This window comes from Triturus cristatus, chromosome 4_2, assembly GCF_964204655.1.
Source record: "Triturus cristatus chromosome 4_2, aTriCri1.1, whole genome shotgun sequence".
NCBI lineage: Eukaryota > Metazoa > Chordata > Amphibia > Caudata > Salamandridae > Triturus > Triturus cristatus.
Window position 1 is genome coordinate 413,994,511 of NC_140586.1, and position 12,140 is coordinate 414,006,650.

Below are 12,140 nucleotides of genomic sequence, written 5' to 3' on the forward strand. Positions count from 1 at the left end.
ACTTTATCTGTATTCATCCATATTTATTATGGGTTTTGTGAGAAAAATAAAGCTGAAACTGGTATATTTCCATATTTATTTAACCAATAAATATGCAGCCATGCTTTAATGTCTGCCAGGTGTTAGTGATATGAACAAATGCAGAAATAAATCAATTCACTTATATGAGAGTATGCGCATTTCAGTATCAGTTTGGTTTTGTGAAGTGAAAAGATGTTTTTAAGCTGCACTGCCATCAAAGTACAACATGGGAAGCAGTAATGCAAGCTTCAAACAACAGGTGCAGCACACTTAGCAGAAGAGTAGCAAAGACACAATTATGCAGATATGCAGATGTTTACAAACCACATAATTAGTTTCCACGTCAAAATGTAATGACATGATAAAAAGGAAAGCGTAGTCGGCAGGATTCGAACCTGCGCGGGGAGACTGCAATGGATTTCAAGTCCATCGCCTTAACCACTCAGCCACGACTACATCTTTCAAGATGTGCACTCACTCATAAATAAGCTGTAATGTGGTCTATAGTATGGGTAAAAGATGTTAGTTAATGCAGGGAAGGCGCAGACAATATTGAGCACATTATCATCTTTAGAAGGTTATAAACTGTGTTCTCTGGAGAATCACAGAAGAAGGTGCAGCAAGTGTCCAGTTCTATGAAAGTGAAGGGAGGGGCAGGTATAAGAGATTGGGTAAGGAGTACAGAGAAAAAGGTACAGGAAGTGAAGGGTTAAGGATTTAGAGCCCAGTGAGTGACAGTGTGTGGTATGGATTAAGCTCGGGTGTGAGATTAACCTGCATAGCATTGAGCATGCGAGTGCTACCAAGCCGAGACCAGTACCTTTCTGGATGAGAGTGGCAGATGGGAGGGTCTGCGGATGATTCTTGCCTTCAATCCATCTTTTCTGGGGAGTGATGGTCGTGCAGCTCTTGTTATTGAAGCACGTTCAGTGCAGCTCATTAAATACTATCTGTGTTCTTTGGTGATGCTCCCCGGTGTTTGCGAATTGGTGCAGGATTATTGGAGCGCTTCAATGTCTTGGCCTGAAACTATGATGGGTCAGCAATGGCCTGTCTGTCTATTCAATGTCTCTGTGTACAGTCACTGCCTCTTCAGTTTCAATAGAACTCCTTTAGTATCATATTATTCTGTGGCCGGTTAGGTCAGTTGGTTAGAGCATGGTGCTAGTAACACCCAGGCTGTGAGTTCGATCTCCGTACGGGCAACACCTTTTCCATAAAGTAGAAAAGAAATCCATTAAAAAACAAGGCTATAAAAACACCATATAGGGTTGTTGTTTATTCTGGTAATTGACTGAGCTCTGGTGGCTGATGTTTGGACCAGGACCAGGATGAGTATTGCTATAGCCATGTAAAGGGCACTGCGGGCTATCAGCCCTCCTTGCTGTGATACCTGCCTCTGCCAAGTTTTCTTGGGTCTCTCAAAGTGCACTTTGTGAAGCGCTGTTTGAACATGGACGCGTCACTGAGGTGACACTTTCTCTCCGTGAGTTGCGGTTCCTCTGCTTCTTGGTGGGATGTCCAGAGGTCACGAGAGGTGAAGGAAAGAGCACATGGGTAATGTAGGCATCAGGAATGATCTTGTGTATATTGGTGACCTTTAAATAATTGTAATCTGGTTTAGTTTAACGAATGCATTGAGCCCCTGGCCCATCAGTGTAAAACTTTAGAAAATAAATACAGATACGTACGTATAATGATATTAGTTTTTCATGAGCCTCTTTGTAATATTTCCATCTTAATATCAGATTTTTCTTCTCCATTTTCTTTTCGGTAGCAGCTGAAAAATATGCAGGGCCTCACAGTGACACCAGGACAGAAGGTACAGTGGTGAATCGTGAAACAGAGTAGATGCTGTGGCTTAGTTGGTCAAAGCGCCTGTCTAGTAAACAGGAGATCCTGAGTTCGAATCTCAGCAGTTCCTTTTGTTTTACACAACCTCATAGAAGAGGTACTGTTAGATAATAGACTCATTCTTTGTAAACCCAGTTGGTCCTATTATATTTAGGGCTCCCGGTTTTATGGTGTTTATTTCTTTGACATGTCCGTCTGTATTTATCCATATTTAATTTGTTGTCAACTTTATCTGTATTCATCCATCTTTATTATGGGTTTTGTGAGAAAAATAAAGCTGAAACTGGTATATTTCCATATTTATTTAACCAATAAATATGCAGCCATGCTTTAATGTCTGCCAGGTGTTAGTGATTTAAACAAATGCAGAAATAAATCAATTCACTTATATGAGAGTATGCGCATTTCAGTATCAGTTTGGTTTTGTGAAGTGAAAAGATGTTTTTAAGCTGCACTGCCATCAAAGTACAACATGGGAAGCAGTAATGCAAGCTTCAAACAACAGGTGCAGCACACTTAGCACAAGAGTAGCAAAGACACAATTATGCGGATATGCAGATGTTTACGAACCACATAATTAGTTTCCACGTCAAAATATAATGACATGATCAAAAGGAAAGCGTAGTCGGCAGGATTCGAACCTGCGTGGGGAGACCCCAATGGATTTCAAGTCCATCGCCTTAACCACTCGGCGATGACTACACCTTTCAAGATGTGCACTCACTCATAAATACGCTGTAATGTGGTCTATAGTATGGGTAAAAGATGTTAGTTAATGAAGGGATGGCGCAGACAATATTCAGCACATAATCTTCTTTAGAAGGTTATAAACTGTGTTCTCTGGAGAATCACAGAAGCAGGTGCAGCAAGGGTCCAGTTCTATGAAAGTGAAGGGAGGGGCAGGTATGAGAGATTGGGTATGGAGTACAGAGAAAAAGGTACAGGAAGTGAAGGGTTAAGGATTGAGAGCCCAGTGAGTGACAGTGTGTGGTATGGATTAAGCTCGGGTGTGAGATGAACCTGCATAGCATTGAGCATGCGAGTGCTACCAAGCCGAGACCAGTACCTTTCTGGATGAGTGTGGCAGATGGGAGGGTCTGCGGATGATTCTTGCCTTCAATCCATCTTTTCTGGGGAGTGATGGTCGTGCAGCTCTTGTTATTGAAGCACGTTCAGTGCAGCTCATTAACCTCTTGAGTGCCCATGGCCTGAAACTATGATGGGTCAGCAATGGCCTGTCTGTCTGTCTATTCAATGTCTCTGTGTACAGTCACTGCCTCTTCAGTTTCAATAGAACTCCTTTAGTATCATATTATGCTGTGGCCGGTTAGGTCAGTTGGTTAGAGCATGGTGCTAGTAACACCAAGGCTGTGAGTTCGATCTCCGTACAGGCAACACCTTTTCCATAAAGTAGAAAAGACATGCATTAAAAAACAAGGCTATAAAAACACCATATAGGGTTGTTGTTTATTCTGGTAATTTACTGAGCTCTGGTGGCTGATGTTTGGACCAGGACCAGGGTGATTATTGCTATAGTCATGTAAAGGGTACTGCGGGCTATCAGCCCTCCTTGCTGTGATACCCGCCTCTGCCAAGTTTTCTTGGGTCTCTCAAAGTGCACTTTGTGAAGCGCTGTTTGAACATGGACGCGTCACTGAGGTGACACTTTCTCTCCGTGAGTTGCGGTTCCTCTGCTTCTTGGTGGGATGTCCAGAGGTCACGAGAGGTGAAGGAAAGAGCACATGGGTAATGTAGGCATCAGGAAATGATCTTGTGTATATTGGTGACCTTTAAATCATTGTAATCTGGTTTAGTTTAACGAATGCATTGAGCCCCTGGTCCATCAGTGTAATACTTTAGAAAATAAATACAGATACGTACGTATAATGATATTAGTTTTTCATGACCCTCTTTGTAATATTTCCATCCTAATATCAGATTTTTCTTCTCCATTTTCTTTTCAGTAGCAGCTGAAAAATATCAAATCTTTCAAGACAGAAAAATATGCAGGGCCTCACAGTGACACCAGGACAGAAGGTACAGTGGTGAGTCGTGAAACAGAGTAGGTGCTGTGGCTTAGTTGGTTAAAGTGCCTGTTTAGTAAACAGGAGATCCTGAGTTTGAATCTCAGCAGTTCCTTTTGTTTTACACAACCTCATAGAAGAGGTACTGTTAGATAATAGACTCATTCTTTGTAAACCCAGTTGGTCCTATTATATTTAGGGCTCCCGGTTTTATGGTGTTTATTTTTTTGACATTTCCGTCTGTATTTATCCATATTTAATTTGTTGTCAACTTTATCTGTATTCATCCAAATTTATTATGGGTTTTGTGAGAAAAATAAAGCTGAAACTGGTATATTTCCATATTTATTTAACCAATAAATATGCAGCCATGCTTTAATGTCTGCCAGGTGTTAGTGATATGAACAAATGCAGAAGATAAATCAATTCACTTATATGAGAGTATGCGCATTCCCGTATCAGTTTGGTTTTGTGAAGTGAAAAGATGTTTTTAAGCTGCACTGCCATCAAAGTACAACATGGGAAGCAGTAATGCAAACTTCAAACAACAGGTGCAGCACACTTAGCACAAGAGTAGCAAAGACACAATTATGTGGATATGCAGATGTTTACGAACCACATAATTAGTTTCCACGTCAAAATGTAATGACATGATAAAAAGGAAAGCGTAGTCGGCAGGAATCAAACCTGCGCGGGGAGACCCCAATGGATTTCAAGTCCATCGCCTTAACCACTCGGCCACGACTACACCTTTCAAGATGTGCACTCACTCATAAATAAGCTGTAATGTGGTCTATAGTATGGGTAAAAGATGTTAGTTAATGAAGGGAAGGCGCAGACAATATTGAGCACATTATCTTCTTTAGAAGGTTATAAACTGTGTTCTCTGGAGAATCACAGAAGAAGGTGCAGCAAGTGTCCAGTTCTATGAAAGTGAAGGGAGGGGCAGGTATGTGAGATTGGGTAAGGAGTACAGAGAAAAAGGTACAGGAAGTGAAGGGTTAAGGATTGAGAGCCCAGTGAGTGACAGTGTGTGGTATGGATTAAGCTCGGGTGTGAGATGAACCTGCATAGCATTGAGCATGCGAGTGCTACCAAGCCGAGACCAGTACCTTTCTGGATGAGTGTGGCAGATGGGAGGGTCTGCGGATGATTCTTGCCTTCAATCCATCTTTTCTGAGGAGTGATGGTCGTGCAGCTCTTGTTATTGAAGCACGTTCAGTGCAGCTCATTAAATACTATCTGTGTTCTTTGGTGATGCTCCCCGGTGTGTGCGAATTGGTGCAGGATTATTGGAGCGCTTCAATGTCTTGGCCTGAAACTATCATGGGTCAGCAATGGCCTGTCTGTCTGTCTATTCAATGTCTCTGTGTACAGTCACTCCCTCTTCAGTTTCAATAGAACTCCTTTAGTATCACTTTATGCTTTGGCCGGTTAGGTCAGTTGGTTAGAGCATGGTGCTAGTAACACCAAGGCTGTGAGTTCGATCTCCTTACGGGCAACACCTTTTCCATAAAGTAGAAAAGAAATCCATTAAAAAACAAGGCTATAAAAACACCATATAGGGTTGTTGTTTATTCTGGTAATTTACTGAGCTCTGGTGGCTGATGTTTGGACCAGGACCAGGGTGAGTATTGCTATAGTCATGTAAAGGGCACTGTGGGCTATCAGCCCTCCTTGCTGTGATACCCGCCTCTGCCAAGTTTTCTTGGGTCTCTCAAAGTGCACTTTGTGAAGCGCTGTTTGAACATGGACGCGTCACTGAGGTGACACTTTCTCTCCGTGAGTTGCTGTTCCTCTGCTTCTTGGTGGGATGTCCAGAGGTCACGAGAGGTGAAGGAAAGAGCACATGGGTAATGTAGGCATCAGGAAATGATCTTGTGAATATTGGTGACCTTTAAATTATTGTAATCTGGTTTAGTTTAACGAATGCATTGAGCCCCTGGCCCATCAGTGTAAAACTTTAGAAAATAAATACAGATACGTACGTATAATGATATTAGTTTTTCATGACCCTCTTTGTAATATTTCCATCTTAATATCAGATTTTTCTTCTCCATTTTCTTTTCGGTAGCAGCTGAAAAATATCAAATCTTTCAAGACAGAAAAATATGCAGGGCCTCACAGTGACACCAGGACAGAAGGTACAGTGGTGAGTCGTGAAACAGAGTAGGTGCTGTGGCTTAGTTGGTTAAAGTTCCTGTTTAGTAAACAGGAGATCCTGAGTTCGAATCTCAGCAGTTCCTTTTGTTTTACACAACCTCATAGAAGAGGTACTGTTAGATAATAGACTCATTCTTTGTAAACCCAGTTGGTCCTATTATATTTAGGGCTCCCGGTTTTATGGTGTTTATTTTTTTGACATTTCCGTCTGTATTCATCCATATTTAATTTGTTGTCAACTTTATCTGTATTCATCCATATTTATTATGGGTTTTGTGAGAAAAATAAAGCTGAAACTGGTATATTTCCATATTTATTTAACCAATAAATATGCAGCCATGCTTTAATGTCTGCCAGGTGTTAGTGATATGAACAAATGCAGAAATAAATCAATTCACTTATATGAGAGTATGCGCATTTCAGTATCAGTTTGGTTTTGTGAAGTGAAAAGATGTTTTTAAGCTGCACTGCCATCAAAGTACAACATGGGAAGCAGTAATGCAAGCTTCAAACAACAGGTGCAGCACACTTAGCAGAAGAGTAGCAAAGACACAATTATGCAGATATGCAGATGTTTACAAACCACATAATTAGTTTCCACGTCAAAATGTAATGACATGATAAAAAGGAAAGCGTAGTCGGCAGGATTCGAACCTGCGCGGGGAGACTGCAATGGATTTCAAGTCCATCGCCTTAACCACTCGGCCGCGACTACATCTTTCAAGATGTGCACTCACTCATAAATAAGCTGTAATGTGGTCTATAGTATGGGTAAAAGATGTTAGTTAATGCAGGGAAGGCGCAGACAATATTGAGCACATTATCATCTTTAGAAGGTTATAAACTGTGTTCTCTGGAGAATCACAGAAGAAGGTGCAGCAAGTGTCCAGTTCTATGAAAGTGAAGGGAGGGGCAGGTATGAGAGATTGGGTAAGGAGTACAGAGAAAAAGGTACAGGAAGTGAAGGGTTAAGGATATAGAGCCCAGTGAGTGACAGTGTGTGGTATGGATTAAGCTCGGGTGTGAGATGAACCTGCATAGCATTGAGCATGCGAGTGCTACCAAGCCGAGACCAGTACCTTTCTGGATGAGTGTGGCAGATGGGAGGGTCTGCGGATGATTCTTGCCTTCAATCCATATTTTCTGGGGAGTGATGGTCGTGCAGCTCTTGTTATTGAAGCACGTTCAGTGCAGCTCATTAAATACTATCTGTGTTCTTTGGTGATGCTCCCCGGTGTTTGCGAATTGGTGCAGGATTATTGGAGCGCTTCAATGTCTTGGCCTGAAACTATGATGGGTCAGCAATGGCATGTCTGTCTATTCAATGTCTCTGTGTACAGTCACTGCCTCTTCAGTTTCAATAGAACTCCTTTAGTATCATATTATGCTTTGGCCGGTTAGGTCAGTTGGCTAGAGCATGGTGCTAGTAACACCAAGGCTGTGAGTTCGATCTCCGTACGGGCAATACCTTTTCCATAAAGTAGAAAAGACATGCATTAAAAAACAAGGCTATAAAAACACCATATAGGGTTGTTGTTTATTCTGGTAATTTACTGAGCTCTGGTGGCTGATGTTTGGACCAGGACCAGGGTGAGTATTGCTATAGTCATGTAAAGGGCACTGCGGGCTATCAGCCCTCCTTGCTGTGATACCCGCCTCTGCCAAGTTTTCTTGGGTCTCTCAAAGTGCACTTTGTGAAGCGCTGTTTGAACATGGACGCGTCACTGAGGTGACACTTTCTCTCCGTGAGTTGCGGTTCCTCTGCTTCTTGGTGGGATGTCCAGAGGTCACGAGAGGTGAAGGAAAGAGCACATGGGTAATGTAGGCATCAGGAAATGATCTTGTGTATATTGGTGACCTTTAAATTATTGTAATCTGGTTTAGTTTAACGAATGCATTGAGCCCCTGGTCCATCAGTGTAAAACTTTAGAAAATAAATACAGATACGTACCTATAATGATATTAGTTTTTCATGACCCTCTTTGTAATATTTCCATCTTAATATCAGATTTTTCTTCTCCATTTTCTTTTCGGTAGCAGCTGAAAAATATCAAATCTTTCAAGACAGAAAAATATACAGGGCCTCACAGTGACACCAGGACCGAAGGTACAGTGGTGAGACGTGAAACAGAGTAGGTGCTGTGGCTTAGTTGGTTAAAGTGCCTGTTTAGTCAACAGGAGATCCTGAGTTCGAATCTCAGCAGTTCCTTTTGTTTTACACAACCTCATAGAAGAGGTACTGTTAGATAATAGACTCATTCTTTGTAAACCCAGTTGGTCCTATTATGCTTAGGGCTCCCGGTTTTATGGTGTTTGTTTTTTTGACATGTCCGTCTGTATTTATCCATATTTAATTTGTTGTCAACTTTATCTGTATTCATCCATCTTTATTATGGGTTTTGTGAGAAAAATAAAGCTGGAACTGGTATATTTCCATATTTATTTAACCAATAAATATGCAGCCATGCTTTAATGTCTGCCAGGTGTTAGTGATATAAACAAATGCAGAAATAAATCAATTCACTTATATGAGAGTATGCGCATTTCAGTATCAGTTTGGTTTTGTGAAGTGAAAAGATGTTTTTAAGCTGCACTGCCATCAAAGTACAACATGGGAAGCAGTAATGCAAGCTTCAAACAACAGGTGCAGCACACTTAGCACAAGAGTAGCAAAGACACAATTATGCGGATATGCAGATGTTTACGAACCACATAATTAGTTTCCACGTCAAAATGTAATGACATGATAAAAAGGAAAGCGTAGTCGGCAGGATTCGAACCTGCGCAGGGAGACCCCAATGGATTTCAAGTCCATCGCCTTAACGACTCGGCCACGACTACACCTTTCAAGATGTGCACTCACTCATAAATAAGCTGTAATGTGGTCTATAGTATGGGTAAAAGATGTTAGTTAATGAAGGGAAGGCGCAGACAATATTGAGCACATTATCTTATTTAGAAGGTTATAAACTGTGTTCTCTGGAGAATCACAGAAGAAGGAGCAGCAAGTGTCCAGTTCTATGAAAGTGAAGGGAGGGGCAGGTATGAGAGATTGGGTAAGGAGTACAGAGAAAAAGGTACAGGAAGTGAAGGGTTAAGGATTGAGAGCCCAGTGAGTGACAATGTGTGGTATGGATTAAGCTCGGGTGTGAGATGAACCTGCATAGCATTGAGCATGCGAGTGCTACCAAGCCGAGACCAGTAGCTTTCTGGATGAGTGTGGCAGATGGGAGGGTCTGCGGATGATTCTTGCCTTCAATCCATCTTTTCTGGGGAGTGATGGTCGTGCAGCTCTTGTTATTGAAGCACGTTCAGTGAATCACTTAAATACTATATGTGTTCTTTGGTGATGCTCCCCGGTGTGTGCGAATTGGTGCAGGATTATTGGAGCGCTTCAATGTCTTGGCCTGAAACTGTGATGGGTCAGCAATGGCCTGTCTGTCTGTCCATTCAATGGCCCTGTGTACAGTCACTGCCTCTTCAGTTTCAATAGAACTCCTTTAGTATCACATTATGCTTTGGCCGGTGAGGTCAGTTGGTTAGAGCATGGTGCTAGTAACACCAAGGCTGTGAGTTCGATCTCCGTACGGGCAACACCTTTTCCATAAAGTAGAAAAGAAATCCATTAAAAAACAAGGCTATAAAAACACCATATAGGGTTGTTGTTTATTCTGGTAATTGACTGAGCTCTGGTGGCTGATGTTTGGACCAGGACCAGGATGAGTATTGCTATAGCCATGTAAAGGGCACTGCGGGCTATCAGCCCTCCTTGCTGTGATACCTGCCTCTGCCAAGTTTTCTTGGGTCTCTCAAAGTGCACTTTGTGAAGCGCTGTTTGAACATGGACGCGTCACTGAGGTGACACTTTCTCTCCGTGAGTTGCGGTTCCTCTGCTTCTTGGTGGGATGTCCAGAGGTCACGAGAGGTGAAGGAAAGAGCACATGGGTAATGTAGGCATCAGGAATGATCTTGTGTATATTGGTGACCTTTAAATAATTGTAATCTGGTTTAGTTTAACGAATGCATTGAGCCCCTGGCCCATCAGTGTAAAACTTTAGAAAATAAATACAGATACGTACGTATAATGATATTAGTTTTTCATGACCCTCTTTGTAATATTTCCATCTTAATATCAGATTTTTCTTCTCCATTTTCTTTTCGGTAGCAGCTGAAAAATATCAAATCTTTCAAGACAGAAAAATATGCAGGGCCTCACAGTGACACCAGGACAGAAGGTACAGTGGTGAATCGTGAAACAGAGTAGGTGCTGTGGCTTAGTTGGTCAAAGCGCCTGTCTAGTAAACAGGAGATCCTGAGTTCGAATCTTAGCAGTACCTTTTGTTTTACACAACCTCATAGAAAAGGTACTGTTATATAATAGGCTCATTCTTTGTAAACCCAGTTGGTCCTATTATATTTAGGGCTCCCGGTTTTATGGTGTTTATTTCTTTGACATGTCCGTCTGTATTTATCCATATTTAATTTGTTGTCAACTTTATCTGTATTCATCCATCTTTATTATGGGTTTTGTGAGAAAAATAAAGCTGAAACTGGTATATTTCCATATTTATTTAACCAATAAATATGCAGCCATGCTTTAATGTCTGCCAGGTGTTAGTGATATAAACAAATGCAGAAATAAATCAATTCACTTATATGAGAGTATGCGCATTTCAGTATCAGTTTGGTTTTGTGAAGTGAAAAGATGTTTTTAAGCTGCACTGCCATCAAAGTACAACATGGGAAGCAGTAATGCAAGCTTCAAACAACAGGTGCAGCACACTTAGCACAAGAGTAGCAAAGACACAATTATGCGGATATGCAGATGTTTACGAACCACATAATTAGTTTCCACGTCAAAATATAATGACATGATCAAAAGGAAAGCGTAGTCGGCAGGATTCAAACCTGCGTGGGGAGACCCCAATGGATTTCAAGTCCATCGCCTTAACCACTCGGCGATGACTACACCTTTCAAGATGTGCACTCACTCATAAATACGCTGTAATGTGGTCTATAGTATGGGTAAAAGATGTTAGTTAATGAAGGGATGGCGCAGACAATATTCAGCACATAATCTTCTTTAGAAGGTTATAAACTGTGTTCTCTGGAGAATCACAGAAGCAGGTGCAGCAAGGGTCCAGTTCTATGAAAGTGAAGGGAGGGGCAGGTATGAGAGATTGGGTATGGAGTACAGAGAAAAAGGTACAGGAAGTGAAGGGTTAAGGATTGAGAGCCCAGTGAGTGACAGTGTGTGGTATGGATTAAGCTCGGGTGTGAGATGAACCTGCATAGCATTGAGCATGCGAGTGCTACCAAGCCGAGACCAGTACCTTTCTGGATGAGTGTGGCAGATGGGAGGGTCTGCGGATGATTCTTGCCTTCAATCCATCTTTTCTGGGGAGTGATGGTCGTGCAGCTCTTGTTATTGAAGCACGTTCAGTGCAGCTCATTAACCTCTTGAGTGCCCATGACGAGATCCTCTCGTCATGGGCCGCGGTTGCGCTGTGCCCATGACGAGACTATCCCGTCATGAACCCCGCCCGCTAATGAAAGGGCTGGCACAGGGCGGGGAAAGGGCGGGGCACTCAAGGGGTTAAATACTATCTGTGTTCTTTGGTGATGCTCCCCGGTGTTTGCGAATTGGTGCAGGATTATTGGAGCGCTTCAATGTCTTGGCCTGAAACTATGATGGGTCAGCAATGGCCTGTCTGTCTGTCTATTCAATGTCTCTGTGTACAGTCACTGCCTCTTCAGTTTCAATAGAACTCCTTTAGTATCATATTATGCTGTGGCCGGTTAGGTCAGTTGGTTAGAGCATGGTGCTAGTAACACCAAGGCTGTGAGTTCGATCTCCGTACAGGCAACACCTTTTCCATAAAGTAGAAAAGACATGCATTAAAAAACAAGGCTATAAAAACACCATATAGGGTTGTTGTTTATTCTGGTAATTTACTGAGCTCTGGTGGCTGATGTTTGGACCAGGACCAGGGTGATTATTGCTATAGTCATGTAAAGGGTACTGCGGGCTATCAGCCCTCCTTGCTGTGATACCCACCTCTGCCAAGTTTTCTTGGG

The 12,140-nt window shown here is 42.1% G+C and overlaps 7 non-coding genes across 7 annotated transcripts; 1 reads left to right on the forward strand and 6 right to left on the reverse strand.

Moving 5' to 3' along the window:
- Positions 1 to 395: 395 nt before the first annotated feature.
- TRNAS-UGA (transfer RNA serine (anticodon UGA)) lies at positions 396 to 477 on the reverse strand. Its single transcript has one exon. It is a non-coding gene; the product is annotated as a tRNA-Ser (tRNA).
- Positions 478 to 2,495: 2,018 nt separating this feature from the next.
- TRNAS-UGA (transfer RNA serine (anticodon UGA)) lies at positions 2,496 to 2,577 on the reverse strand. The gene has a single exon. It is a non-coding gene; the product is annotated as a tRNA-Ser (tRNA).
- A 1,988-nt stretch (positions 2,578 to 4,565) lies between these two features.
- Positions 4,566 to 4,647, reverse strand: TRNAS-UGA (transfer RNA serine (anticodon UGA)). The gene has a single exon. It is a non-coding gene; the product is annotated as a tRNA-Ser (tRNA).
- Positions 4,648 to 6,695: 2,048 nt separating this feature from the next.
- TRNAS-UGA (transfer RNA serine (anticodon UGA)) lies at positions 6,696 to 6,777 on the reverse strand. Its single transcript has one exon. It is a non-coding gene; the product is annotated as a tRNA-Ser (tRNA).
- A 2,044-nt stretch (positions 6,778 to 8,821) lies between these two features.
- Positions 8,822 to 8,903, reverse strand: TRNAS-UGA (transfer RNA serine (anticodon UGA)). Its single transcript has one exon. It is a non-coding gene; the product is annotated as a tRNA-Ser (tRNA).
- Positions 8,904 to 10,325: 1,422 nt separating this feature from the next.
- On the forward strand, positions 10,326 to 10,399 carry TRNAT-AGU (transfer RNA threonine (anticodon AGU)). The gene has a single exon. It is a non-coding gene; the product is annotated as a tRNA-Thr (tRNA).
- A 550-nt stretch (positions 10,400 to 10,949) lies between these two features.
- TRNAS-UGA (transfer RNA serine (anticodon UGA)) lies at positions 10,950 to 11,031 on the reverse strand. The gene has a single exon. It is a non-coding gene; the product is annotated as a tRNA-Ser (tRNA).
- Positions 11,032 to 12,140: the final 1,109 nt, after the last annotated feature.